Source organism: Lepisosteus platostomus, chromosome 7 (genome assembly GCF_059453375.1).
Source record: "Lepisosteus platostomus isolate fLepPlt1 chromosome 7, fLepPlt1.hap1, whole genome shotgun sequence".
NCBI classification, from domain to species: domain Eukaryota; kingdom Metazoa; phylum Chordata; class Actinopteri; order Semionotiformes; family Lepisosteidae; genus Lepisosteus; species Lepisosteus platostomus.
The window spans coordinates 58,223,070-58,249,146 of NC_142617.1; the positions used below are offsets into that span (position 1 = coordinate 58,223,070).

The 26,077-nt window shown below is 42.3% G+C and overlaps 2 protein-coding genes and 1 long non-coding RNA gene across 10 annotated transcripts in view; 1 reads left to right on the top strand and 2 right to left on the bottom strand.

The window, feature by feature from the left end:
• The window catches only part of LOC148659322 (synaptic vesicle glycoprotein 2B-like), a 57,377-nt gene extending 46,324 nt beyond the window's left edge, over nucleotides 1-11,053 (bottom strand). Inside the window, exons 1-2 of one of the 3 annotated variants that reach the window (XM_088641436.1) lie at nucleotides 10,917-11,029; nucleotides 1,516-1,649 (exon numbers count right to left, since the gene is read on the bottom strand). The gene's annotated coding sequence lies outside the window, so the exon portion shown is untranslated. Of the gene's footprint in view, nucleotides 1-1,515; nucleotides 1,832-10,916 lie in introns of those variants that run through there. The other 2 variants (XM_088641437.1, XM_088641435.1) reach the window with 2 other exon arrangements.
• A 7,032-nt stretch (nucleotides 11,054-18,085) lies between these two features.
• Nucleotides 18,086-23,066, bottom strand: LOC148659323 (uncharacterized). The gene is made up of 2 exons (XR_015940432.1): nucleotides 22,937-23,066; nucleotides 18,086-20,565 (listed from the first exon to the last, which is right to left on the bottom strand). It is a non-coding gene; the product is annotated as an uncharacterized LOC148659323 (long non-coding RNA).
• Nucleotides 23,067-23,099: 33 nt separating this feature from the next.
• The window catches only part of LOC148659324 (A-kinase anchor protein 13-like), a 117,785-nt gene continuing 114,807 nt past the window's right edge, over nucleotides 23,100-26,077 (top strand). For all 6 annotated transcript variants that reach the window (XM_088641430.1, XM_088641429.1, XM_088641434.1 and 3 more), the window contains exon 1: nucleotides 23,100-23,366. The gene's annotated coding sequence lies outside the window, so the exon portion shown is untranslated. The remainder of the gene's footprint in view (nucleotides 23,367-26,077) is intronic.

A 26,077-nucleotide genomic window follows, 5' to 3' on the forward strand; every position in this document is an offset into this window, starting at 1 on the left:
GTTACTCTACTATCCAGGTTGACACAGTCCCCTAACCTCTCTATAAGGCTATGATTATAGGATTTCCCATTTGTAGAGCAAAGACAAAATAACACAGCTATGGACTGAATCTAACAAAAAATGTATCATGAAAAATATGTCTGTATGCAAGATAATTCTGTGTTTCTGTTAGTCTTTTAAAGTTTTTGAGTGTTGAAGATTCTGTATACTGGAGCTGTCAAGCTGTTCCAGTGCTTATCTTTGGTGTGACCAGCTCTTTAATGATGTGACTGATATAGCCTACCGGACAGTTAATTAGTTGGTTGTGCCAAAGAGGGTTAGACTAGAAGCTCTTGGTATTTGTCTATCCTTCAAAGTAAAGTCTTCAAATATTTTAGTGTATTCCAAATGCGGATCCCCCATTCTATGTTCTGTGAAGATTGCACTAGTCCCAACAGCACCGCGTCACAAGCCGAGTATTCTGTCTCTGAGGGACGATCGGACTGTAATCACACTGCTGTCCCTGGGTCGCCTGCCTTGGCTGGCTTTGCAGAGAGAGCAAGGAGCACTGAACCACCTCTCCCAGCTGGTGTCTCTGCAATGCAATGGGCTGCAAGGAGTCCAGCAAGCAATAGGCACTATGGCCACTGAGTTTACACTTCAGCATTTCAGCGATGTACAAGCAAGCCTAGATTAACAACCAAATTGCAGTACAAAGTGCATTAATATTTTGCATCTATGAGAGATTTGTTACACATAAATAATGCATGGCCTCTATCTCACCGCAGATGCAGTTAAAACTCCCCCCACTCCCTGCATTGCACATGAAAGAAGGAGTCCAGTGTAGCACAGCAATATAATCTGCATTTCAACTCATCAGCAGAATTCCCTGACAAGAGAAGTACACATTTTTGGATTTTGCCAAATGTTATATGTTCATTTAAATAATAAGGCTCAATTTCTTGTCATACATAGTGGCTGACCAACCCCTGGGCAGAAGTGTTCCTGAATCTCATCCTCTATAACTTTCCTGTCAATGTGCATCGAAACTCTTGAAATCCTGCACTAGCATTCCGTCATATTATTCCAATTCCTCGAAGAAAATTAGTCCATATTGCCCTACCCTTCACAAGACTGAAGGATTGTTTAATTTATCATTTTAAAAGCTTTCTTATTTGAATGTAAACTAAGATGTTATTATCATCCTTTAGAAATACTTGTTAAAGACTATGAAAAGCATAGAAATCTACTCTGTTTTAGCTGCTAAAAAATGGTTAATGATCAGAAACTGAGGGAGTAAGATTAATTGGTCCTGTTTAATATTTTAAAAACTTAAGGATGCAATTCAAAGACAATCCTCTTTTGAAAACAAAACACGTTCCTCTAAAGGCAGTTAACTAATAAAAGATACTCAAAACCACCTCGTACACAAGAAACCAGTTGGCAAACAGCAACGGAGATGTCAGGATAGTTTACAAAAGCTTGCAAAGAATAAGCAAACATCAAAACAACCAACCAGAGAAATGATGTTCTTACCGGAATTGGCATTCCCCTGGTGCCAATCTTTTTCCTCTCCAAACACAGAGAAGGCTGGTGGCTGGCTGGGGGCTGGGGGTCCAGAGAGAGATGCAGACAGTCGGCCGTGTGAGTTACTCCAGCAGCCAGCTAAGCTGCAAAGCAGGAGATTAGGATCCAACCTTTCGGTCCTCCCAGCTCATCCCGGGAGGAGCTCGGAGCCTCTGTGTGCCAGTGGAAATGGTAGAGTCCATCCGAGCTTACTAGCAACAAGCTCTTGCAGCGGGAGGGGCTGCGTGAGGCGCGAGTGCGTGTGTGAATGGGAGAGTGGAAGAGGGAGGCAGCCTGCGAGGAAGTGAGAGCAGAACAGATGGGAGGGGGTGGGGTGGTTTTTTTTTGGGGGGGGGGGGGGGGGGCGGGGGGGGGCTGCCTAATAAGACAGATGTGTTGACTTTTAAGCAAAACAGGAAATTGAAGAGGCTCAACACTCAACACGAGAGAAGAGAGCTCACCTTGCTAGCAGGGAGGCAGGGCTCAGGGCTGGTGTGCTTTTGCAAGAGTCTGCCCTAGGGGACCTGAAGCCACGCAGCGCAGGTGAATATCAGCTGACACCTTGTGCAGTGTGCTGTGTGCTGTGTGCTGTGTGCTGTTTCTGTGCAGTGTGGCGCAGAAGAAGAAAAGGGAATCCTACAGTAAGCAGGAGGGATCCACCCTTTCACTTTATACTCTGAAAGCCAGAAACAGCTGGGAATGCAAAGGCACAACTTATCACAATGTTTCACCTTTTCAGACCCATAGAAGTTCTACAGTTTCTAATGCATCTCAGTCCTTCAAAGCACCAAGCGCACATTCATTGATGGGCAATTACACCAAGAAGGGCAACAGCCAGTAAAACCATCTTTTGCAAAGCAAAAGCACAATGAAAAAGCCTCAACCTCGGGATTTACTTTAAAACTTTTATTCTTAAACTGAAACCTTTTTCAGAACACTTCATGCCCTCTATAGTTCCCCTAATCAAAACCTCCAGATGCTGCTGTGCGTAAGTGCTCTCTGTTTTCTGCATGACGTTACTTCATGCGCATATTACTGGTCAGTGGCAAAGCTGATCTTATCCATATGTGAGATCTCTTCTGTGTTAAGATCTCGCACAGTAAAATAGAATTACAGTACAGCTCGCACTCTTCTCCACTGGAGAGAGAGAGCTGCAGACCCATCGCAGAGGCTGCCATGCGGTGAGCTTCGTCTCGTCCACGTCTTGATGTGGCAAGACTGCGCTGCCACGCTTGTTTCTCCTCTCGCTAGAGCCTGCTGCCCACGCAGTGCCGCGTCGCGCTGCTCGGGCACCAGGGCTGCTCTCTTCCCCGGGAGAGGGGGGGAGGGGGCGGATTCGCTTGCCACTCTTCGGGACGCCGGATTGGTGGGGTGTGACGGAGAGGGGGTCTGGGAATGGCTCACAGTACAGGGAGAACACCTCGCTCCGGAAAACTGGTGGCAAAAAAGCACATGAAAGCATCGAGGGAGGCTGAAATCTGTGATTGATTATGTTTTTGATGTTCACTTCTGCAATCTGTTGAGGTATTCTGTTGCCTCTGCTAACTATGTCCTCAGAGTACTGTATCTCTGCTCCACAAGTAACCTGGATTTAAAAAAGTATCCCTGCTCCCAAATGCAAAGCTGAATTGCATCTGAATATATTTGGAGGATTAGTAGGCTAATTAAGGAAGCCAATGCTTTTTACTCATCAAGTGCTTTCCATTGGAGTTTTACATTCAGCAATAAAGTGTTTAGTCATTCAGATGTTTTCTTTCAACTGTGTGATGCAAATGGCTGTACAAAGCAAGCACATCACTGAAGCTCTCAGGCTTTGTAATCCCAGTTCGTGCTTTCTATAATCCAGATTTTTTAGAAACAGTCATTGAGGACTGTCTGCTTCAGATGGTGCATATACAGTAATTATTGTCCCATTGGTTTTCTTATAGTCTTAGTATTGTTTTTGTCTCACAGGCGTAGCCCATTGCCTGCTTTACCTGTTGTTAACAGATTCAGAGGGGGTTTTGTTATTTATTGACTCAGATGAATAAGCAAGTTCCTGACAGGCTCTGTCAGAGTGGTGGTGCTTCTCTCATGACCGGTAGAAAGCGAGGAACAGATGTCAGCCCGCCTGAGTTAAAAATTGACATATGGGCTGGAGAGACACCGCAATTGTCCATTCGTAATTTACATTGAATGTCACCTTTAATAAATAACACTTTCAGCACCCACGTGACCAGATGGCTCCATTTCAATGCCAGAGGTCGGCTGTTAACATTGCCCTTCAGTCAATATTTCCTGTATTAGGTCTGGCCTTTTGGTATCTGACGCCGAGAAACTGCGATTCTTTTCTCATGGATCAACTGATGTAAGGTTGCAAATAAAAATTGTCTACGTGGGTTACGACTTACAACTTTGACTTGATTTTAAGTTACTTACCATTACTAGATCCCCAAAAACGTTAATGTACACACTACAGTTTCCTGTAGTTCTGAGTCCATGACTGTTTTCAAACCCTGGAGAAATATGTTTTTTACTTATGCTTTTGTGTTTCTATTAAGGTTTGTATCTTTCAGATTTGCTCTACTATACGCTTATTTCCTAGTTTTTATATTCTTCCCTGGTACAAGTAAGAACAAGTTTTCATTCACAGTGACATCCTGGAGACACATTTCTACAGCAGGGCATTTACTGATGCAGTCAGAACAAAGCACCTTGGTCAAGTGTCTGACTATAAACCTGTCACCCATAGCCCTAACCTAGACTCCACACCACTGCCTTGAAGGTTACTTATTGCAAACTGATTTTTAATATTTTTATTTTTTGTGGTTTTTATGAATGTTGCTCTGCTTATAATGCATGCCATTAAAGGCATTTAAGTTTAAATTGACTGACAAAGCAGACATGCTCTCATTTGATTGAAGACATTCAAGTGCTTTCCCTTTCTGCAAGAAATGAACCTTTACCTCTTCCTTTCTATTCCCTCATTTGTTCCAAAACACACAAATTCTCTTTGAATTTTCCCTCTGTCTTCTGAATTTACATTGTGTCCTGCGAATACTATGCTTTGAAAACTACGACTGGTAAATATTATCCTGTGCTCTGAAACTGCCCTGTGTGTTTGAGAATCTACCTGACGTACTGAAGCTGTTGGGAAAACAAGAACTGGCCTGAAATCACACCTGAGTGATTTTAGTTACTGGTTTTGAAAGGCTAACAAAGTTGTGAACACTTTCTCAGTTAATCAATACCAAGAAAGCTGTGGACACCCTCTCTTGATCTGAAAAAAAATACGTCTACAATCCCCTCATCCCACCCCAAACTCAGCCATTTGGTGTGGCCTGGTACGACGTATCATCTGGGAGAGTAGATGTCTTGCACAGAGGCAAAGCCCCCTAATCCCAAGGCCAGATAATTCTAGCGCAAAGAGGATTAGCTCCACCCCAGCAGAGCCATCGCCTAAATATAGATCAAACACTTTTCTCTACACTCCAGCTCTGCCCCCCCCCGTCCACCAAGCCTCCCATTCACACACTTTAATGTCCGCAATAAATATTTTATGAACACAGACCTTGCCAAGCAGGACTGGAGGGAAATAAACAAAGCTAATTGACACACCAGGTTTCGCCTGGGTGGCTTGTTAAATAGGTTTAAATGTCTCTTAATAGCTCGTTCGTCCAAATCAGGGGCCAAGGCTTGTGAGGTTCCTCCTCTGCTGCTCTGCTTCCCTCCCAGAAATGGCACAGCAATGTTCACTGTGTTCACTGCGTTCATACCGTGCAACACAGCTCTGAGGCTGAACCTAGTCTAAGGCCTTCAGAAAGGTTGGATGGTTTTTGAAGAAGTTGGATGTCTCTCTCTCAATATGTGGAGCACCCAAGCACAGACAGAAGGCTCAGTGTGACCTGAAACTCATGGTCTACTCATAGTCTGCTCAGAGAAGTGGAGCCCAGGAGCCAGAAGCATGGGGCAGGAAGGCACGAGAATGTAGGGATTATCACAGATCCCTTGAAACCACCCAGCAGGGTGGCAGCCGACCAGAGTCCAGGCATGTTGTGTCATGCGGTGGGCTAGCCTGCCCTCTAGGGCACCTTACAGTACTGATGCTGCTGTGCTTATACTTTTGCTGGTCAGGAAAAATGCCACAAAAGTTGTAAACAAGTCATAATATACCTGAGTACATTTTGTTTCCAAGGTCAGGTTGCTTAACAGACATTAGTTTACATTTCAGCCAGATCAACTTCTCCTGTATACAGGTCCACTTTTTCATTGTTAAACACACTGCTTGTAAGATGATTAATCCATCTGTTGTACAAAATGGTGAGCGACCCTTTCATGAAGTATTTTCTGCCCTGTTCACACCCAATTTCTGATGTGTAATTGCAGGAAAGCTCTGCTTAGTAGGGACATGAATCATAATATCTCATAATTTACTGTGTCTGGAAAAATACTGAAGCAGTGATCATCCTTGAAATTAGGTACAGTATAGTGCATGCATAATTTCCATGTCCTGTTCTGTATTTTTGTACAATTTAAGCAATTCATACATGTTGTAACAAATTACAGCAGGTATTTACCTGTAGCCCCAAATTCAGAACAGTTCAATGTGTGCATGTATAGCTGATGATGTATTTATGTCTCTCTCTCTTTCCTTGACTCTGGTGCTGTACGGTAACCTGGTGCATGAGGACTTGCTTGTGTGAGTTCCAGTTGAAAGGACAGGCCTGGCTCTAATCCTCCCAGGCGTGCCGTGTGGTGATCTGGTGAACGGAGGGAGGGGGCAGCAGTGCTGTGACCTCAGCAAATCCCCCCTGGCAGATTGGACAAGCAGCCTCTCCCATTAATCTCCGCTGGTCTCCTTGCACACCACTCATCCGCTCTGGCAGAAATGATCACTCTAACTGGGGAGCTGGGGGAGGGGCGGACAGGCCTTTCTTTCTATTCACTGCCTCGTCCATCGGCTTGCCCAGCAAGTTCTAGTCACCTCTGCATGTCACAGAGGAGCCGGACACCACTCACCAGGGCCCTTGTGCTCGGAGTGACTCCAGTGTTGCACGTCTTCGGGGATTAAAGCTATTCTTGAAATGGTCCTTTTAACATTTCCCTGATTGTTTCCCGAAATTCTATTCCAGCAGGCGTCTGTAGTTTGAAAACCTGTCCAAGGCTGGGATGCTCTTTTAATTCAATCAATTCTTAAAATATGAATGAAATGTAGAAAAAGTCTGGTTCTTTAACTTGTTTCTTCTGTTGCACTGAAAACTAAATATAATAATAAGGTGATCCATTAACTGACCAAATGGAAAGTTAATCCCATACAAACACATTTTCTTTTATGTTATTCTTGAAGATTTAATAAGGAGAATAAATAAATACCTGCCTGTCAGATAAAGGCACCTTCTACATAAATGCACTGATATACCTGAACATCATTAATCTAATTCTATTGCTTATATATTGAGCATTAAAATAACAAAAAATAAATGCAGGAGATAGCTGTTGATGCCCCATAAACTATTCCATATATTTTAAAAATAATGCAAAATGGTCAATTGTATACATCTTCACACAGGACAGAGTTGGACTACAGATATACTTCCTTTTTTATTTAAATTTGAAATACATAGTTGGATATTTTGCTTTCTAGTGTCCCTGCACTGAACAGTGAGCAATTTCATTGTGCAGGTATTATTTCATAGACGTGCCTTTTAATCTCTTCTTTGTCAAGATATAATAAAGGTTTGACAGTAACTTAAGACTACCAGTTCTTCTATGATAGTTATAAGGAGCCACAATGGCTCCCATCTTGTCAATTGTGACTGGCTGTACTACACTTTAGTCCACTCCATCCTAACACCACCCAAAAAAACCCAGTGGAATTACACAGGTTTCCCACAGTACCTCATTTGCCTGCTCTTTTTTGTGACAATTAAACTACCTGTGTCTGAGCTGCTCATTTCAATATGAGCTCTGTGCTGCTACTAATTGTTATGACCTGGTGCTATCAGGCAGTTATTGCCCTAGAAATACGTCAGGCATGCTGAAAGACAATCGCTGTGCGTGGGAGAAATGGCACAGTCCTTATTGAACAACCTAGCAACTAGGGAAGTGGCCAGGTGCAGAGGGTGGAGGGGTGGCCCATTGTCCTGTCCTTTACACAGCTGCGGGGGTGGAACTGTGATGACTAACAGACTGCACACAGCACCTGCCGGCCCAGCGCAGACGCTGACGCGCCAGGCCTCCTGCATCTGGGCACACGGCCCCAGCCTCATCCCCTTTCTAGGTTAGGGGGGATTAATACCCGTTAGTGCAGAGCAGCAGTCATAAAGTCTATCCAGGGAAAATGGATGGCATTTTAAGTGCTTCTTCAAAGAGAGAGATGGGATTGTAAAGTAGTTTATTTTGACTCTTCTTTGCAGGCTGATCAAGCTCCCTTTTAGTAAACATTTACACCAGGCTGCTCGCTTGAGTGTTCATGGTTTAGAGGTAAATCAACTATTGTATTTCCATTTTATAATGTGGCAATTGCTGATCCATTTTTTTATTACTGTGTACTCAAAACATCTGGAATGAACAACTATTTCAAGATAATTTCATTGACATTTTCAGTGCCGAGACACACTCCCCTGGCAATCCTACCTGTAGAGCCGTGTGCCAGGACGTTAGCGCCTACTGAGGGTGCCGGCATTTCCAGCTGACATCACTCCAAGTGCCTGGAAGACACAGGTTCCGCAATTTGCTGGATGGGTGAAGAGTCCTACCCCTGCTCTGCCGCCCTGGGGAGCCCTGGTCATGCAGGCTCAACTCACGGTGTCTAGATCAGAGCCTGGCCTGTGCTCCAGACCAACACCTACAGTCTCAGAGCCGCGCCGTGGCTTGACAAGCAATATAAAGGTTACAGAAAGGAAGGAAAGATGATTTTGTTGTTGCACATGCTGAAATTATTCCACATGAGATGCTTTCTTCCAGAAAAAAAATCAATGTTCTATGATCAGATTGACACATATTATGTTTTGCTATGAATTAGTTTACCCGATATTCAGTCCCATCTGTGGGAATGATCCAGGTTAATGGATGCCGAAGACTTGAGGTGTGTGCTGTGTTGGAGACAGTGCTCTTGTCAGGTTATCACCTGGACCTGTCCAGGGTGTCCTCAGTGCAGGGCTGCACCCTGGTGACAGCCACAGCCACCCAGCCAACGGGTGGGGATGCTCCCTTGGGGCTCCTGGCATTCCTCCGGTACCACAGAGCCGCTTGCTGAATGCCTAGTGCTCCAGCATTCTCAATTAGAGTGACGGTATGTGTTCCTCACAGACTCATGCCCCCCAGCACTGAAACACAGCCCTCCGCCCCTGTCCCCAGGCTTGTCCAGGGCCTCCAGCAGAGAACAGCGATCTCTCAGGGACCATGTATCCTGCCGTTATTATTAATCATCATCATCATCATCTTATTGTTGTTGTTACTGTTGCATTTGCAGTTGAAGTAGGCCTTATTTATGTATAAAATATTTCCTAACTATTTAGGATCCAATAATTATGGAATTAATTATGTTTTAGCTTTGTATACTATTGTAAAAATAATTGTACTTTTCGTTAACAGCAATGAACACATACATTTGCACAATGAAATAGTTGTAATTTAGACTCACAGCTGAGACACGGGGGGGGGGCTGTTCCGGGCTCTGCATTGGGACACGGACGCTTCCCTCAAACGGAGTCGCCCTACGTCCGCGGCTCGGGTGGTATTCGCCTCCTAGGTGTCGTGAACCAGCCGAGCCCGAGCCCGAGCCCGGGACCTGGAGCGCCTGGTTCCGTTCCGTTCCTCCTTTCTCCACCCCCCGCTTCGGCTTTTAACTTTTTGTTCGTCTTGGATTTATCACCCGGCTCTGGACCTTCGCTTGACCGGACTTCCTTTTGGACTGTTCGCCTGAACCACGCCCCCCCGGAGCACCTTCGTCACGCCCCCCCGGTTCCTCTACCAGCCCAGTTCCTCGTCTCCCCCCTGTGTGTGTTCACTCCCTTCCGGATTGTGTCCTCTGCACAGGGTCCTGAAAGACGCTCCGTAACATGTCCTTCATGTATAACTCTTATCGCTGCTTTTTTCCTAGTTGTAAACAAAAGCAAGAAATTGCCTTTGGCCATATGATTCTCCGCACACGTTACCCATTCCTCTGCAGCGTGGGAAGGGGCTCACTTTAATTTGCTACAGTAGGTAGTTCTTCAGCAGCTATTAAGGATTCAGAAAGTGATGTGTAACAAGCAGGTGCTGAAAGTACTACAGGCCGTGAGCTATAAATTATTGCATACATCCATTAACCTTTAATTATGGCTGCACCAAAACTGTACTAGAAGGGGACTGTTTTAAAAGGACATTAGGAAAAGACAGGACAAATCCTAGTGGACTCTATGCATGGATATCATCATTTTACATACTGCTTATAAAACACAAGCACAGGGGATTTATGTTCGTATATATTTGAGCTTCTGCATCAATGCTGAGTTTACATGCATTGAAGGAATCCAGGTCAAATCAATTCTGAGCTTGCAGGCTCCTGACACAGTGCATCATGTTTTTTGGCAATCTTTAACACTGCAATGGGAAGGAATGGCTTATTCAGACAGACACTTTTTTTAAAACCCAGTTAAAGGGATTATCTTCTTCTGCACAAATGATAGCAAACAACAGCATAAGGTCTTAGCACTTCAATTTGTACCATTCATTTGACTAATGATCATTTATTGAAGTTGAATTAATTTAACAAACAACTGATAATACAATGAAACCTCCTATTAAGATGTCTGGGGACCTGTTTGTATGCAAAAGAGCTCAGTGAAAAGACAGAGCTGTCTTGCTTAGCTTTGCTAATATCATTCATATTTTAGTGTTATCCCCCATGCCCGATGCTCACCTAGAGGGATATATTTCTGGTACTGGCTCTGGAAATGTCACAGATCAATCCCACAGCAATGCCACTCAAGACAGAATTCAGAAACAAAAACTTTCACCAAGCTTTGGAGTCACCAATGCTGTCTGTCGAAGCGTGGTTGAAGAAAGGGGGGACGTGTGGGGATTCTCTGTAGATAAGGACTTTCAGAGTTGTACATGAAGTATGTTTTTTCTATAGTTTGAAACAAAAGAATTTGACTTGCAAAACAGAGATCTCTGCCAATTGAATTAAAATTGTATTCCATAGTTTGTTTTGCAGATTATGAGAATATGTGGTTCATACACAGAGCTCTTTAGGAAAGTTTGTGGCTTGGTGTTTCAAGGCATCAGCCTGCAATCCAGTGAGAACGTTTTTTCTGAAAAAACAAAGCTATCATTTAAGCACACAGTCATCAGAACTCCAAAGCTATTTTGAAAATGTTTAACAATGAATACAGAATCTGCTTTACCTTCGTTATCATCATATAGGATATATTCCCCACTAGTGTATCTCCTTTGGTGTTGAAGGTCTGCGTGATGTAGGGAGAAGAGGGAGCTGGAGTTTCTTGATGCAGTCGAGGCAGGGACTGAATGATAACGAGGTACCGTAGGGCTTCCTCAAATACCAAGGAGCGCTGATTCCGTGCATATGTCTTGTCAGCCGCGCTCTGCCCACGTACAAGCCGAAACCAGCAGACTCAGCACAATCGACAGGCTCTGTGCCGTGTTATTGACTCCCAGCGCTGAAGACGGAGCTTTCCGGAGCTCTCTGCACGGCTCGCACCACACTGCAGCTGGGACACTTCCCGACGCCTGCCAGCGCCAGGCATGCAGATCTCCAGCCTCAGACTGAGAGACAAATGAGATGTCAGTTGGACATGATTAGGTAAGAGCAGGAAGCTGCGACAGCTTTAGAGCTGCAAAGGAACAAAACAGAGTTAATTTGCTGCACAGAATTAACTTCTTCCTGCTCCTGGATAGATAGATTGATTAATCAGTTAATACTGATACTTCTGTACTTCTGCACAGGGCCTGGGATTGTACTGCAGTATTCTGACTGCAGTATATTCTTCAAGAGCACAACAACAGAAAACCTCCCAGGGTTTGAACCCACCATCTGGGCCATCAGGAGGCCTCACCCCTCCTCTGTGCAGTGTCCTGATTGAACATATACTGTGCCAGCTGCTGTAAAACTGCACGGCCACCTTTTTCCATCTAATGTGTTTCAAAGTCATAACTGATCATCGTAGTTGAAAGACAGAGATGTGGAAGCTGAGCCTCTGTCATCCAACTCTCCGGTATATAGCAATCCTGTTGGTGGTGACAGCTAGCCATTCACATGCCGATAACAGCAGCAGGCACAGTGCCATGCGCCCTGAATGACTCCCTTTCACCGTGTCCCAGATCAACTAGAACTGATTACAGAGCAGGAGGCAGCAGATCAACAAATGATCTTAGTACTCATGAGAGGTATTTCAATCGATACCTGTGTCAGTTTACAGGCTTTGGGAGTATGACGTTATGGTTTGGTTGTGAGTCTTCAGCTTGGCAGTCTTCAGCAGTTTCTAAGCACTGTGCAGGGTCATACTCAAGAGAATAGAGACACTGCCATCTACTGTCTCATGTTAATACAGCACTGCTTTACTTCGAAAATGACCCAGACCCTTTCAGATCATCAGGAAACCAACTTTTGAGTTTCAATAGCAGTATGTGTTTGACCATAAAGCCTAGTACCGATACACATTAAATATATATGCACCTGTATACTCACAAATTTACTATTAGGAATATATTTGATACTATAAATTACAATGTCTACTGCCAATTCTTGTTGAATAACCTGTTTGCTAAATAACCCTAGACACAGAACTAATTGTCTGTAAAACCCTTAGGCATATATAAATATAATACATATGATAAGTAGGAAGAATATAATCATAATAAATATAATCAATCAATATAATAATCATAGCTACCTTTCCCATCACACATGATGAAATAATTCAGGTGAATTATTTCAAAGTTAGACTCAAAAGTTAGGGCTGCATGTTAGTAGTTTGACAAATTCAGTAAGGTAATACTTCCTCAAAATAACACTTAATGGTCTTTTAGATAATATTTTGCAGCACATTTAGCTGTCTTTTTTTCAATGTTAAGGACAAAAGGGCACTATTCCCTGTAATTACAGCCTCATTTGTATTGTTTTTCTCTTTAAATTTAATCTAAAGAATTAAATCTATAGATTCAAATTAATACCACATAACACATCTTGTAGGAGTATGCCCCAGTGAATTCTCTATGTAACAGAACAGAATGTAACCCTAACTAAAAAGAACAAGGTGAAGTCTTTAGTGTTCTTTCCTCACTGATATTTAATTTATTAACAGTTCTTTCACAAATGCAAATAAATCAGTAACTATACAGTATTAGAGTTAAAATAAGTGAAGTATGGGTTAGGCCCATGGTTAGGTTTAAATTGTGTTAGAGTATTGTGTATTGTATTGCACCTTAAAGGGGAACTGCAAAGCTACTTTTATAATTCAAATCTAGAAAGAATCAGCACTGACCACAACGAAAGTAAACTGTACACAGTGATGTGGAAAAGCTCCAATGGACATCACAAAATAGGTGAAATTTCCAGGTCTGCGCAGCGCCATACTGCCGTCATTGTCTGTGATTCAGAACGAGGCAACAACACTATTGGTGAGGTGAAGCGGCTCTATTACATTGCAAACAAGCAGGCTTGTGAATCCATCTCTTTTACTCCAATAGAAATACTGCTCTCGACTTCGAGGCGGTTTTGCCGACAAATACAACTTACTTGTTAACTCTTTTCTGGGGCGAAATGTCCCCTGCACAACCTGTACTTATTCGCTCGTACATCACAGTACATTAGCCATTATGGAAACTAATGAGCAGTAGGGGCTGCTTCACATCACAATTCGCGAAAACTCTCATTCTCATCCTTAAGAACATGTTGATCATACAGCTCTTTCACAAAGTTCATGACTTTGTGCTTAATTTGACAAATTCTGAGATACGGTCATCTAATTAATTTTGTAGGTGAGGTTTAATAAACGGTCTGAGAAATTGGGACTGCAGTTCCCCTTTAAAGCTGCTCAGTTTCCTTGGTGAGATGGGCTTTACTTAGGTTCACCACGATTTATAGGCTGTAATCTGTGTCTCCGTTTACTGGAAAACGTCTTCCCGCCTCGGCCTGAATTTCCAGCTCGGTAGACAGTGTTCTTGTGTTTGCTGTAGTAGGTGAGGGAATCCTTCATTCAAGTCTGGGAAGGAAGTAAACTGCTGTCTGGAGCACATCCAGAGCTGTGGTGTGCTGTCCTCCTGTTCCTCTCTCAGCTTAGCTTCCATGTTCCCCAGCCAAGGAGGCCAGAAGCAAGGCTCCGGGGTCGAGCATTGACGAAGCGCAGGTTCAGAGGTCTAACAGAATGAAGGAACAAGTCTTGCAGCAGGCTGGCAGAACTAGACAGCCTACCATCTGAAGAAAAACACAGCTTTATTTTCAGCACAAGAAACTTTTTAAAATTTTACATTATTTTATGGTGTGTTTTTAAAGATGGTCAGCGAAAAAGAGGAGATGGAGATTGATGTGGATACTAGTTACACACTGATCGGGGCTCACAGTCCAGAATTCTGCTACACATAAGATCACAGCCACTGGCCATTCAGCAGATCACATCATGTGCTAATTTACTTTCCAATGTTCCTTTATATATTGTAACACGTTGTGAAAGCAGTTAAATTAAAAGTCACAGGGCTAAATCAAGTGCAGTCAAGTGCAAATTCTCCTGTTCGATGTTGTAATCTCAGGTTCTGCCATTTCAGTGTGCCAGTCTCACACCTGGGATTGGGAGGAAGTCTGAAGGACGACAAGACTTCAGACAGTTTCTTCATGGTCTTTACAAAACCGCCTCTTTCCTCACAGCCACAGAAATGTTTTCTGCACAATGTTTTCTTTTTCTCAAGGGTTGCAGTATTTTCTATATGATTAAACAGGAGACACGACCCTGCATTCTTCTCAGTCACCAAAAACACTTTCTCACAGACTTTCTAATGAGCTGTGCAGTCGATGATGCTCATCAGAAAAGAATCTGATCCATTGAGTTGCTCAGTTGTCAGTACATTTTATGATGCAAAACCTTTTTATGGCAATTTTCCATCCACAGCACCAAGAAATTCCAGTAAATGTACTTATATATAGCATTTTTGTGGTTACAGTTCCACTTGTGCATGATTTCTCCATCCATATTTCATCTTACAGTACAAAACGTATAGCAGTGTTGAAATTCCTTCACCTCTCTGCTCCCTTCTGATGCCTATAAAATCTACCACAGCTCTTGTTCATAGTCCCATCGTGCTCATTTACTATTCAATACGCTCATTCTACTGTAGGGACCTTCAGTATTTTGGAAACAGCAGCATGGAACATATTTCAGTTTTAGACATTAAATACAAAATCCAAAGTTTAATGAGATAGAGATAGAACGGGAAGTGTATTACTGGAGTAATGAGCAATAAATCTGTTATATATTATTTATCTTCATAACGTTTTTCACAATTATTAAAAGTGTCCTTTCCTCTTTGTTCAGAATGTTCTTTTCACATTAATAATGTCCAGAATGCCAATACTGAGTGTCCAGTGTCTTTCTAGAGTGACAAATAATTACTTCATTTCATGTTTTACACTGCTGCTGACTTGTTTATGTGTCAGAAGCACACAGAGATACAACACCACATTTCAGGACATTCTGGCTATGCTCTGAGGGATGAGCAACTCGTGAAGTGAGAGGATACGTCAGCCATAATTTTCGTTTGGGCGTGGGGATGCCAGACTTCTCTGAAGGATCTCTGACGGGACTATGGAGTGCTTGGTCGAACAATACAGTCAACTCGTGACCTGAGAGAGACATGATTGGGCCCAAAACGCAAGCCAGCAATTCAGTCAAGCTGAATGTATTTAATGTCCCCTGATATAAATAATAGTTTTGGGAACTGACAATTATTTTTCCTAGCTCTCCAAACCACAGTCACCCACTGTTAATCATCTTAGCTTGCTGTCATATCCCTTGCACAGTTTCTGTTGGGGGAAATGCTTTTCTATAGAGCACTACAGAGCCATGAGACATTGCAGACTGCGTCATCTCCCCTGCCCCTGTCAGGCTTCAATCCCTTTACTAGCGGGCTCTGGGCACACATGGCTCTGCTCCTTGGACAGGAGATATCCCCAGCACCCCAAAACACCTGGTTCTCGTCTGGGGAAGATTTCTCCTCCGACATCACTGCTGTGAATGGCTCAGCAACACAAGTCTCTGTTTTACAATTTGTTACGTCATGGAACCTATATTGTAAGGTGAGACTGATACAGTGACATCACCGCAATGGGAAGAATGGTGACTTTTTAGCGTAGGTGCTGTGTGAGTCTGCTGTGCAGCTCAGGCACAGGATCAAATTCCATCTGGGAGCAAACTGCACTCCACGCTGGCATTGATGAGGCCAGTGCTGTGGTTCTTACTACCAGCGTTGCAAGTCCGCAGGTAGTGGGCATGAGCTCCAGGAGGCTCTACAGACTGCTTAAGCAAGCTTTTCTGTTCCTGCAAAAAGCCAAATGCATCACAGGACACAGCCTTCACATGACTGTCCATTCAGTGGCTGAGCATACACAAGCTTTTGCAATCCATCTACTGGTGTGACAGGTTAGTTGTTGTTTGTTTGATTTTATTCTCAACACTTGTGCAAGAAGGGTGGCTGTGTTGGAACTTGAGGTCACAAGGTCACGCTCTATGGCTCATATAGTCCTTGAGGATGAGCGAACTGACACACACGTCTACCTTCAAACATATCGTATTCAAACATTTTGGGATCCTGATACATAAGTAGATGAAAGGGGAACTGCAGTCCCAATTTCTCAGACCAGTTATTAAATCTCAAATAACAAAATAAATTCATTGGCAGTGTAGAAAAAAATGACAAATTTCAAATTAAGCACAATATCATCCATTTTGTGAAAGTACTGTGATTCACCATGTTATCCCAAGCCCCTGGTCTCACCTCGGGCAAAAGCGAGAGTTTGCATGAATGGCGATGTAAGTGGCCCTTTGTGCTGTAAAGATTAACGTCACGCAATGTATGAGAGAACAAGTACAGTTGTGCAGCAGACAATTCACCTAAGAAATGTTCCAACATGATCTGGTTGCAGAGTTAAAGATAAAAGTACAAAATTATCTGGGAGTCAAGAACAATATTTTTATTAGACTAATAGAGATGTATGCACAAACCAGCATGTTTACAATACACAGTAATAGGGTGCTTCACCTAACCAGAAGTTCTGTTTCCTCATTCTGAATCGCAAAATATGGAGCTGTCATAGCAGTAAATGTCTTCTATTTTGTGATGTAAATCGGAGGTTTTCCAAGTTAATGCGTATATTTTGCTTTTAGTGTGGTTTGAAATGCACTCATCAATGCCGATTGTTTCTAACCCCAAAATATAAAAATAACGTTGCAGATCCCCTTTAAATGGTATACAGTATATGATCCATAAACATATAAGCTTCAGCATAAGAGCTATCTTACCTCAACGTTCGCATACATTATGATGCATTCTGCATATTTGTTGGATGCTAATGAAATGCCATCTTATTTTAAGGCATGTGTGTTAGCACACATCTCATACTTTAAGATAAAACTTATTGTGGTTGATGAATGTGGTCCTTAATCATGCATGCCTCATCCTTCGATAACATGCAAGTCTTATGTAAATTAGGTCTAAATACTTTTTCCCGTGTACAGAGTTTTACAATTATTTTATAGAAAAAAATAAAATTACTTGGGCCACAAGTACAATGAAACGCAAACACACTCATTTCTTATTAAGAGTTGTCTAGCTTGTAGGCAGTTCAGTTTATTTGGACAGAATTTTTTCAGTACTTTTGTTTTGCACTCTGTGAAAGGAAAGCTGAGGGTAATGATGCACAGTGAGTTAGATGAAGGAAAGAGAGGTTCTTTTGACTTGCAGCCCTCAGCAACTCAACATGCGACAAACCAGTTCACAAATTTGTATCTCCCTGTTTTATACATTTTAGGTCAGCATCGTTGCAGACTTACTTTAAACCCCTTTGGGATTAGACTAATAACTCTTTGGTTAAATATAGAGCTCTGGTATTTCGCTCTTTCAACAGCAGCCGTTAGTGCCTGTTGTTTTTGGCAGGATCGCTGGTACATAGCTGAAGTTCCTTTTGTCTTTATTCTGATGTACCGGCTTACTTGGTCAGGAGCTGCCTAATAGCTTTTAACACAACATGCCTGTCTGTGGCACTCAGTGTGAGAGATCTGAAATGTGTAAACTATTCAGAAGTTAATGCTTTTTCTTATATAATTAGCTGCTTTAACTTGAACCTAATAGTTGTATTAGTATTTGTTTCCAAAAACGAGCAAATCCTTGCAAGAGACTGGCATGTCTTTAATGTAAGACGTACTTCAAAGTACTTTCAGCGTTTTTAGATCGTACTTTTTAAAATTTGTGTGTAGTTCGGCAATTTCATACAATTCCTCTATAATTTCCCGTGGAACTGTGTTGTCTTGTATATGCACCAGGAAACTACCATAAAGAAATCACAAAGTTTTTCAATGCATTTTGGAAGGCTGTTTATTATTATTTTGTTATTAGTGTTTTGTTAGCTGCCTGCTATCAGTCTGGCTGGTATTATTGAAATAGACAACTCTGCAAAAGTATATCTAATACCTAATATTTTACCCTGATTGGGCTGTTTTTAAAGTGCTAATTTTAAAGTTATTGACCTGTATTGTGTCCACTGATCTTCAGCTGCCTCTCTGTACGTCTTCTGCTCCTACAGAAGCTCTCTTGTAGCAGCACGAAGCCTGTTATGTACCTCTTTGTGCCATGCTTGATACTCCGTTCTTTTCCCTTTGGCAACAGGAATTTGTTGCCGCTAACATGACATTAAAATTCCCTTCACGTCTTTCTTAACACATGAGGCTCAATTGGCATTTCAAATGTGTTTTAAAGCAGCTCAGCGTGACAGAAACTGGAGACGTTTTCACTGCTCCATCCTATTTATTTAACCTCAGAACTGATCAGAAAATGGGGGGGAGGAGGGGGAATCCTATGCTCATTTGTTGCCTAGAAAAATATTCTTGTTTTTCACAGATGACTGCTGGGCATGAAAACCCTTGACACATTATAGAGACAGAGCCAGGAGGGACTGGAGAGCCCTCCTCTCAGGACCACTTCGGCGTGGTGAAAAGAGCTCTTAACTGAGTGAGCACTTGCATGGGCATTATTTGGGAAAAGTGGGAACTGGCACTCAGCATTGCAGGGTGAAGATTCCAGACACTGCAGTTCTATCCTGTTCTTGGGATACAATGCCATTTTTATATTTTCCTTTTGCCTTGGTCATTAGAATGTAGTCTTAATGCAAAGATGGTGGCTCTGTCTTCTCCTCCCTCTTACCAAGTGGCTCCCTAGAAAACGAAAAACACTAAGCCTTTTCTTATGAACGTCACTGGGTTGATGTAACTGGATCGGTCTTAACTTTAATTGGCCGGTGAATCTCTTCAATAGGTCAGTGGCAATCTCACATGTAAGCTTGCATGCTTGTGCTCACTTTCTGTTGTGTGTGCAGGAGAAGGAAGAATCAAAGCGAAGGAGCAGGGTTTTGGTAGAATTACCACGTGGGGGTGTCTTAGGGTTGTCTGGCAGCAGCATTCTCTGGCAGGTCTGACTTTTAAGCATGTCCCATTTCTCTTTTCTGGAGAAATGTGGCTGCCCTCTCCTCCCCCTTACAGCTTGTATTACTTGTTTGATTGAAAATATTTGAAATGTATATTAGTCATCTGCCTTATTTAGAATCTAAAAATAACGTATTGATTATAGTAGCAGACACTATGTACTACAGTAAAAATGCAGCAACTTTGCTATTGCTGTACCAACCATTTCATAGACCAGCTGTCACCTGGGTGCCCTCCCCTGCAGGAGCTTGACCGACACAGCAAAGTTAATGTCTGCCAGTGGTGTACTAGCATCCCTGAAAACAGCAACACCTGCTGGGCACCTGCAGGCTTGCAGAGAGAAGCACCACTTGTAACAACTTGTAGAGCTTCTCAGAAGAGGGTGTCTGCATGTCCCATTCTCTCCTACTGTAGGTAAGGTGGTACAGCAATCGCAGCCACAAAGCCAAGCCATGTACAATTGGGTTGTAATTGTAAAAATATACGTAAAACTCCCTCTAGACCTTTAAAACTTTTTTGTAGTTTTAAAAAATATTTTATATAGTTATTTTTCATCTGCTATCCTTGATTGAAAAGAAATCTTCAATAGTGTATCATAAGCAGTTCTTTATACTCTTCGTGCTGTAGTGGTAATCTGAGATGCTGATTAATTTGAAGACCCAGCTAATACTGTATACAGTCCTGTTTCATACTCAGTGCTAAGCATTGAAGGCGATAGGCCCTGCAATAAAGTTTTGTAATTGTCAGTTTGACATGATGAGATGAGACTGGTATCCTTTTATAACAGCTTCACCACATTAACTGGAACCAAAATCAGGCCCTTTTCTGTCTCTGAAGTCATGATCTCTAAGGCGAAAATCCAAGAGGCTCCTAAACACCAATTTGATCAGTTTCTGCTCAGCCCCGTGGTCCTGAGAACCACACACACCATACAGCCCGCGCAGCTCAAGGAAGCAGAATGGTGCTCTTCCTGTTGCACAAGCCTGATTACAGAGCCTGAGATCCGCTGAGCCTCTGCATCTCAAGAGCACAGGAAACACATGGTGCAGTTCAAAGAGGATAAAAACAACATTTCATGTGGTGTCTCTTAATCGGTTCAGATGGGCAGCCTCTGAAAGCCGACGGAGAAGTCTCGGGCTCAGCGTGGCCCATGCCAGATTGCTCCGACAGCTCATCTGACTGCTCCTGTCGTCAGCATTTTTTTCGTCTAGTCCTGCGGCCATAATTAAAACCTGGCCTGCAAAGGGTCTCCCACACTCCAGCCAGCCCGGGGTCTGCGCTCTGCCGCGAGGGCGATCCCACAGCACGAACAGCAACACCACGTCTGGCAGATGGGGCTCAGATGCAGCTGCTGGAAAGGAAAAACACAAACCACATGGTTCTTGTTATCCCGAGCAGTTAAAGGGAATATTTATTATCTGCTCAATCAGGGGACGCATGATCCTTTGTAGCCAGGTGGCCTGAAGGATAAATACACAAGTCTTATAACCATCCATTGCTCTGAAATTAGTTTGAGCAGGAGGGAAAAAAAATAACAAGTTTGTACTTGGCATGTGTCTGCGCAGTGTTGCATAACACTGCACATTTGATGTTGAAAATGACAGAAAACATTCATAAGGAGATGGGTTTCCATGTCAGCAGGTAAGCAGGTACCCCAGGAAATCAGATGTCTGACCAGCTAGTTTCCTCACAGAACTCTTTGGCTCCCCCAGACAGTAAAAAGCTGTGTTTTGCAGCCTCCATGAAGGTGCTCCTGTGATATTGGAGCCTGGAAGCTGTAGCATGTTGCTGAATGTAAACAGATAAGATTAAGAGCTCTTCAGCGTTCATTCACTTTTTTTTTTTGGATTCCATGTATCGCAGCCAGAAAGTTGTTGTTTAAAGACTGGAAGAACCCCAGATGCCTGTGTTTCTTCAACACTCTGCTGCAGTGTCTGCTTCCTGTAGATTTTGAATTCCTGTGAAGGACCTGAAGAATCGAGGCGTATTTCACCTTTTTTCCACTGTATGGTGCCAAATGGTTGTTTATTGAAATGACATAATCTACACTAGATAACAATACACATCCTCTTGTACACACAGGAGGAGGACAGCTGTCTATAATAAGGTTGTTTACACAAGTGGGAAGATGAAACTCAGTTTCCACATTGACATCACCTCAGATGGTGAGTGGCACAAAAATTAAAAAAGGCCCATTTTGTTACGTGTATTTCCTTTTTTTGAGTGCATGCTGATGCAGCTATCTACTCAAACCTGTTTAATCAGTATGTGAAGATCTTTCATGGTTGAATGATATGCCTGGTAATGGAGAGACATAATAGTTCTAAACTTACTTTAGCTGCAAAAATCAAATACATCTTTTAACTTTTAGAAGAATTGTGGTGGAATACGTTGGCTTTGTATTGTATCAAGTGGTCCAATTTTGTAAATACGCTAAACGAAGAAAAGGTCAATGCATTACCCCTATAGTCCGCCAGAGGACACTGAAGTAACCGCAAGAGATTTTCAATTTTACTCGCACGCATACAAGGTATTGTTTTAACGAAGAGTTAATGCGTGCGTCCGTGAATTTTAAGAAATAAATGCAAAAATGAAGCATGTTTATGATGGGCTTATATACGAATATCTTGCGTACTGAACGTTTATTGGTTGATAACGCATATTTTAAAATTGGTTTATTCATTCTAACCTGTATTATAATACAGTATACTGTTTTGTTTATTTGACAGTTTGATGTATGTTTCAATGTCCTGTTTCCTAACCCTATTTTTAAGTTTTCCTGATACCAGAATGTCTGGCACGTGCGATGGTCGGTACAGCTCCCAATGAATTTCAGTTCTTCCACAAGAAAACTTCTAACACTGTAAAGCTCTGCACAAAGAAGGTGGCACGCACGCGGCAGCGTTTGTATAATAAGGTAATGACGCCTCAGACTTCATGCAGCTGTAATAAGCGGATCTCAGTCTTTTATCACAGTGTACGGAGCTTGCCTGCAGCCTGGCGTTTCCCGTAATAGTAATTACGTTTAAAGACAGTGATTTGCTAAAGAGGGTAGATTACTATTTTGTGAACACTCCACCCTTTCATAAAACCAGGTAGCTTGTTGAACAGCGTGTATAACCGTATATTAATATAGCTGGTCATGTCAAGAGATGGCATTCTCAGAATTTTAGCATTCAACGCTGAGAAACATGTTTGAAAGCAAAGCCTTTGCTTTTTAAATAAACCTTATAGATGTCAATTTTTTTTCTATTTGAAAGATTCGTGAAATACACAATAAACAATAAAAGAATTGTCTTTAGGAACTAGTACCACTTTGCTTTTTTAAAGATTATAATATATTTTTATTATTGTTCCGATAGTGAAACGAGTATAACACTACTACAAATGCTGAAAATGTTATCATCTTTCTATATACGACTAAATTATTTTTAACGGCCATAAAATAGCTTTTTAAATAGTGTTATACAGGTATGGATGGTATTTAATCAACGGGCAAAGCTGCTCATTTAAACTTTCGCAGACTTACTGGAAGACTTGATTGTACACTGGTTTGTTACCTTTGGCAACGGTATTTACTGCCTCGTAGTCTTAGGAAAGTCGACAAAGTACAGAGTTAAAGTGACTAAATAAACAACAGAGAAGTAAACACATTTTGAGAGATAAAAAAAATGAACAGCAGCAGCTTCTATCTTTTCATAAATTGCAAAACGGGTAATTACCTTGTTGATAATCATACAGTGAAGAAGGTCGGATTGACAGCCCGTCTGACCAATGAAAGTCGCTGTCCGACGCAGCCGGTCTCCGAGCCTCTAAGCTGGCAGGGCCCGCCCACCGAAGCATGCTCCGTGCCGCGCAGCACACAAGAACAGTGGGAGCTGCAGAGTAACTAGTGGTCGTTTTCCCTTTAAAATCTATTCATGTTCTGCTGTATTTCCAGGTGGAGTTTTGTTGTTGATCTTTTAATGCACATTGAAGGCGTAGTCTTGGAGGATTAATTTTCCACACGTACACCGGCCAGCAACGGGGTTGGAAGAGCGAAGAGAAGTTGTTGGAAACAATGTAGGTTTGTCCTTGCTAACTTGTAGCTGGATCAGGGCAGGCTATGCTCCTTAAAGGAGAACACGCGAACTGAACATCACAAAGTTCGAGGTAAGAGGCATCTCAATTATTTGCGTGAAATCAACGTTTTAATACCTAATTGCGGGTTTAAAACGATGTTTTAAGGACCTCTTGACACTTGTTGAATGTGGGTAAAATGCTAAGTCTGAAATCAAAATACTATTTTATTTTCTGAGGCTGACGAAAGAAAGTTATTCATTGTACTCTGCGACGTCTGGTTTTATGAATGTTCTTACTGCCATTACCATTTTAGCGGTGTTCGAGGACATGATAATCTTGGTCATGCTTGATGTTTTTTAAACGCCCAGTTGCAATTTTCTTAATTTCCGTAACACAAATGTGAATTGTACACACGTACGCGTCTGCAGGGGCTTTGTGTGATAATTTCATTTAAAGTCTGAGCTTTGCTGTAGTCGGAATGCGTAAGCATGCTCGTAAGTGGTTGCAGTTTAATTTCGATTTATTAGCAGCGCTTATGTTATTATGAAAATGGGGAAATGTAAGTAATCCGTTGAAACTTTTTAACGGACGCTTTTGTGTGTATGATACTGATAAAAGTTGATCTCCAGAGACATAACGGGAGTTTACTGCAAAACGGTACGATGTATTAAGCGCTTATTTGAAGGTCTACATGTGAAATGTTGTCTTGGAAAACCACTCAGATCTCGGTATTAAATATTAGTGTCAAGAACGTTGTTGGGGACTCCAGTATTGATTATGTTGTGTTAGTTCTTTCAGTCCAACTCGTCGTGCAGTTATTTCAGAGGTTGTTTTTACCAATTTCAAATTTTAAGCTTAAGTACTTAATATGATCATGAAGTTAAAGCATGTTACATAAACTTACACCTTCTTGTCCCCTCGCTTCGCTGAGCCCTGCCTCATCCGCAGCGCACGGATTACTGAATCTAGGCCATACAGCCCCCTCGGCATCTCCAAAAAGTTTGGAGAACTGGACGCCAGCCGGTTGGAAAGAGCAGCTAGGAAGACGGGACAGTGTAACTTCGCTGTTTCTTGTGGCAGCCTTCACAGTGCGGTAGAACCAGATTTAATTTGTCGCGAATCACAAATAAACACTTCTGAGTCACGATGGCCTTGCGCGACGAGCCCAGATGTGACAGGAGGGGAGAAAGTCTCAACCAGCTCAGTACGAAGTCAGACCTTCCAGGGAGGCATTGTCGGAGCGTGAGTGTTTGAGCAATGACCGAGCCCATTATCACGAACAAGATAGCGTGAGTAATGCACTTCACCTCATTTACTGCGAGTGTTACTCCCCGACTCGCATCTTTTCATCGGCATAAAAATGGCTGAAGAGCTTCCCAGTTAACTGGTGCCCATCAGGGGTCAGTCAGGTGGGCAGTTTTGATGGTCGGTAGGACGGCCCGGATTCTAGTTCATCTTACGAAGAGCTAAAGCACCTTTACTTTAATTGGATGAGAACTTTTTGGTAAATTCAAATCTTTTTTTGGATAGATTTTGTAGTTCATCTTTTTTCCCCCCAGCTCTCATTGAATGCCACTTAGGCGTTAATGACCAACTGGTAAAGAAAGTCTCTTGCAGTGAGCTCTGGTAATTTGGGTCAAAACATTTTGGTCTGTCATCTTTAAACCATTCTTTAACCTGTCAAATGCAATTGTGCTTTTTGAGGAAGTTCAAGTTACAGGTTCATGCACTGTTAAATGCAATGAGCAGTTCATGATGTGGTTTCAAGGGTAACATTAACTTTTTATTCTTGTCATTTCAAGAGCAGCATGTAAAACAGACTGTTTTCTCATAATCTCTAGCCTAATTGGGATGTTTATCAATTTGAGGGTTAAATCAGTGCTCTGTTTTGTAAAAGCTAGCTATCTCAAAGAGGTTTTAGTGCTCTTATTTTTTTTGCATGATCATTGAAGATCATTCTGCATGTCCTGAAGTTTGTTTCCTGTGATGCAGATACTACATTCTTAGCATGTGACTCAGATTTGACCTGGACTGCATACAGTATAACACTTACTAGGAGGTGTAAAAAAGGTGTGAAAAATCTAACGTACTGTTGATTTCTAAAGGCCCAGGTGGATATTGTGATTTTTCTGAAGTGGTTAGAAAATGCTGCCTCACCCTCAGCCTTTTGCTCTGAGGTGCAGAAATTCTCGACACATAATCAAGGCTGAATTAGCGTCATGGTAAAAGGCAGAAAAAACCGCTGCAGACCTGTTTAGCCTCTTGTATGAAGAGAACACAGCTGTGTGCACGTGCGGCTCAGATCCTGTCCTCTTTCTGTGGGTCTGGGTGGAGGGCAGAGTGGTCTGTCGAGGCTCTGCTCCCAGCACACCTGACTGCATGATCAAAAGCAGACGACCTGTCAGAATCCTGTTTTCCCCAATTAAACCAGTAGTCAGCATTCAACATTGGTTTTGCCAGAGGAATGATAAAAAAGAATCAAGCTTTTCCAACCTGTTATTGAAAAGAACCCAACTTAATTTTGTAGGGCACAATTTTAGAATTGTTGAACTGTCTGCATATTCAATATTAATATACAAATTGAACATTATATCTAATCAACTACAAATTCTGTGGGTCACATACTGTAATCCAGGACATGTGCCTTTGCTTATCTCCGTATGTGCATTTTAACTTGCATTTTCCAGACATTGCAGTCCAATGGCTTCAGACAAGGATGTGGACATTGTTTTCCGTTAAGAGAGGTTTTTGCTTTCCTGTTTAAAATCTTTAGATTTGATACCTAGTTCCCTGTATGTTAT